Genomic DNA, 4,238 nt, shown 5'->3' with positions numbered 1-4,238 from the left:
GCACGAACTGGCTATGGTAAAAGGAAGGATAGGTTGAAGAAATGGAGGTCTCTTGTGCACTTAAGCCAAGATATGCTTGTGAGGAGCTCACTAGATTAGAGATGGCTCTAATACCACATTGAAATATCAGAGTGATAGCATGAGAAGGTGTACACAAAAGAGGGAGAGAGAGCTCAAGTACAAGAAGAAGATCTTGTTTAATGAGTTGTTCACAAGTACAACTTGTACACTCTCTCTACATTTGAGAGTGACCTCAAGGCTATTTAAATAGCCTATGGATGGATAGGGTTATGGTTTCCCCTGCCCTCTAGTCCATTCACACTCATTTACCCTTATCCACCCTTGAATACATAGGGTTCATATGTCTATCTCTCAACACCCCCCTCAATGCCAAAGTGGCATTAGATTATAAGACATGTTAATGTTTCCCCCCCCCCCCCCCCCAAGAAAAATGGGATACCTTTATAAATTAGGCTACAAGAGTGCTTATAGGTAGAGGATTTTATAGATTTAGAAGATTTGATCATCAGGTGTTGTGGAGACAAAGTTGGCCTCCAATTCTTTTAGTGCTTCAAGAGTGGTAGGGCATTTACTGGTGGTAATATGCCCTCTCTTCTTACATTTATTGCACTTCATCTTGTCAATATATTTTTTCCAATAGTTGCTTACAAGATGTCCCTTTTTATTGCAAAAGGAGCATTTAGTGGAGATAGTATGAACCAAGAGTTGCTCACGGGCTGTTGAAGTAGATGCCTAACTAGTGATGCCTTCTTTTTAATTTCTTTTCTCCTCATCCAAACAAGATTGGATGGTGCTTTCCAAGGTTGAATTAGGGATATTTGTAAGAGTAGTTGTAAGGGTTGGGAATACCTTCTTTACATCTTTCAAGACAATTGCAATAGCATCTTCATCATGAATTGGAGCTTGAACTAAGGAGAGTTCTACCATGATCCCCTTCATGTGAGAGATGAACTTACCAAAGTCTTCTCCTTGCTTATACTCCAAGCTTTAAATTGTGATCTTGAGGAAAATTTTAGAGTTCTTTCCTCTAGCCCCATAAATATTTTCAACCTCATCCCATTTCTCATTGGTAGTGGAGAGTTGGTCAATGCGATGAATCAAAGATTCATCCAAATGAAGCATGATTATGACTTGGGCTCTTTCATCATCTTCTACATCAATTGGGTTGGACTGGTCAATAACTTTGGTCCCTTTGATGAAGGGCCAATAGCCTTGCTCCATCATTTTGAACTTCACTAATACATGCCATGTTGGATGATAGTCTTTTCTATCGAACTTATGGATTTGAGGTCTAACATCGGAATAGGCCATGGCCATGATAGGAAGGTCTTACCAATTGCACCAAGCAATGGCAGTGTCTAATCCTTTACACAACGGCCAATAAGTGCAAAAACAAATGAAATGATACTAACATTAATAAGTAGCAAGCTCAAATGTGATGTTCTACAAGATGAGATAAGAGATTATGACAATGGTCTATGTGTTTATAACTAACACACAACCTTTCGATGATCAATGGGATGACGATACTTAGACACTTACTAATTCATGCTTAAGGTCTAAACTTTTCAAATTTCTAAAAATAACGAGCATGAAAAAATAGATAAGTTTATTGTTAGTGCTAAGAAGCATTAATTGCCATGCATATAAGTGAAGCACTTGACATTAACCCGATAGTGTTGGCTTGAGAAGTCACATTTGGTTGAGGATGCTTTGATTTTAGAGCTTTCAGCTCTGTAATAAACTCGACAAAATCTAAATCAGTGATTAAAATCATTGTTGATGACTTCAGTTATGTGAAAAAACTCAAAAAACCAAGCTTTGAAGCTTTAGCTATGACTACCCCATAGAAAACCACAATTAGGGTTTTGCTCGATATGGGCAATAGATAAGGAATTCTTTGAACCCTTTTAGCTATAGATAGCTCACTTAGGAGGCTACAAATGCCCCATGAAATCTCTAGGGATTGTGCCTTGTGCCGCCCAGCGTTGCTACTTGATGTTCATCATTGTCCAAACTGCACCGAATTTGGAAAACAATGTAATAATGTGTTGTTGTACCCACAGTGTCGGAGTTTGATGTGCCACAACTAATACAAAAATCTCCAAAAGGAATCACGAGCAGATACAGCTTCCTTTGCTCACACCAACTCCTCCAATAGAGATAGGTCTAAATTGGCTATGGTGAAAGAAAGTATAGGTTGAAGAAATGGAGGTCTCTTGTGCACTTAAGACAAGACATGCTTGTGGAGAGCTCACTGGATCGGAGGTGGCTCTGATACCATGTTGAAATATCAAAGTGATAGCATGAGAGGGTGTGCACAAGAGGGTGAGAGAGCTCAAGTACAAGAAGAAGATCTCGCTTAATGAGTTGTTCACAAGTACAACTAGTACACTCTCTACATTTCAAAGTGACCTCTAGGTTGTTTAAATAGCCTCTAGATGGCTAGGGTTAGGGTTTCCCCCTGCCCTGCAATCCATTCACTTTCATCTACCCTTATCCACCCTTGAATACATAGGGTTCATATGCCTCTCTCTCAACAAATTCTACATGTCATATTATATGAACTTATGCCTTTTAGGGTTATATAAGGAGCTAGTGTTGTTAAGGTGCCATATATATACTTATTAGCATGCAAATCACTGCAAACATATTAGTGTAACTTCTAAGTTTGCCAAAATGCTAACTTGTGTAATCATGAAATGACCTTAAGGTACTCTTGTCAAATGTTAGAGAGTACTTGGAGGTTAATTATTATACCATAAAATGCATATTGATCATGGAAATTTTTCCTTGTAGTATGTGTTTCATCCTTCTCATTAGTAGAATAACATAGTGCCCAAATGCTAGTGCCATGTGTAATGGTTCCTCTTGTATATATGTTATATTCATGTTCGTTTCATGTAAGTGGCTATGTAAATTCCATGCGTTTGAATTGTGCAATGTCATTTAGTATTGGATTCAAGTTGTATTGTGCAAGCTTAATACAATCATTGCTAATATGTCTAAATTTTATACTTAAGTCTTATTATCATACTAAACTAGAAGTATTTGTATAACTTTCTCCATGGGTTGGGCAAAGTACATGGAAACAGATCTTCATATCCCTTCCTATAATTACAATAAGAATGGGTGAACCTACAAGACATTTGTTGGGCATGGTCTTCTAGAGAAGCAAAATCGAAAAGGGAATGGAGAGTGCGAAGCCATTGCACAACAAAAAAACATAAGCTTCAAAATAATTTCAAGGTAGATCAAGTGATTACATTAACCTTTGAATAAAGAGAAAAAGTCCATAGTCGTCTATATGCTTTCCTCCTATAAAGCACACTCCAAGGAAGTTAGCATTAGCGAAGCCATTGTTAAAGCTTTCACAATGTCACACAAGTATAACAACAAACCCTGGTTTTTGTGGAGGCCTTAGAACAAGACTGTTATGTTATGTGAAGCTAGCGTAGTAGTTTAGGAGTTTATTAGTGATGGTGGTGCCAATTATTCACCTAGTCAAATGAAGGACCAGGGCATTAAGATTATTACAATGTGTTGTCCTTCAATGAATGATGCCAACTATTCACCTAATCTAAAGAAGAACTAGGGCATTAAGATTATTACGATGGGTTGTCCTTCAACATTTACTAGGAAGGATTAGGGTAATGGCTTAATGTTTTGTGGATAGACTACTTGAGACATTAAACAATGCTAAACTATTCAAACTAAAGCACATCTTAATAGAAAAATTATGATCATGAGGTTGTGATATAGTTGAATGGTATGGGACACTTAGTTGCAACAATGCTCTAGAATAAGCTGAACAATGTGTATGCTCTCATAACTTGTATGATGTCAATTTGCTATTATTTTCAAGCATGCAAGCACTAAGTAATTGAACTAACTTGTATGGAAAAGAAAATAAGAGGAAGAGAGAGTAACCAATTTGTGCAAAAACTGCATGAAGAGAGGGGAGATGAAACTGGGACATTCTGGTAACCAAGAGTGAATCTGGACGATTATAGTGAACCAAATGAGCCCTCTATGCAAGAACCACCATTCTTTCACTATCACATTCTAACTAAATATATAGGTCTAATACAAAAGCTTTTTGATAAGCTCTCTCTCTCGCTCTCTCTCTCTCTCTCTCTCTCTCTCTCTCTCACCAAATTGTTTGAGATCCCCTCTTGCCCTGTCTCACCGACACAAAGTCAAACCAACTTTCCAAA

Source organism: Lygodium microphyllum, chromosome 10, assembly GCF_053477565.2.
Source record: "Lygodium microphyllum isolate KBCC chromosome 10, Lygodium_microphyllum_v1.1.10, whole genome shotgun sequence".
Classification (NCBI taxonomy): Eukaryota; Viridiplantae; Streptophyta; class Polypodiopsida; order Schizaeales; family Lygodiaceae; genus Lygodium; species Lygodium microphyllum.
Note: the sequence above shows the minus strand (reverse complement) of the source record.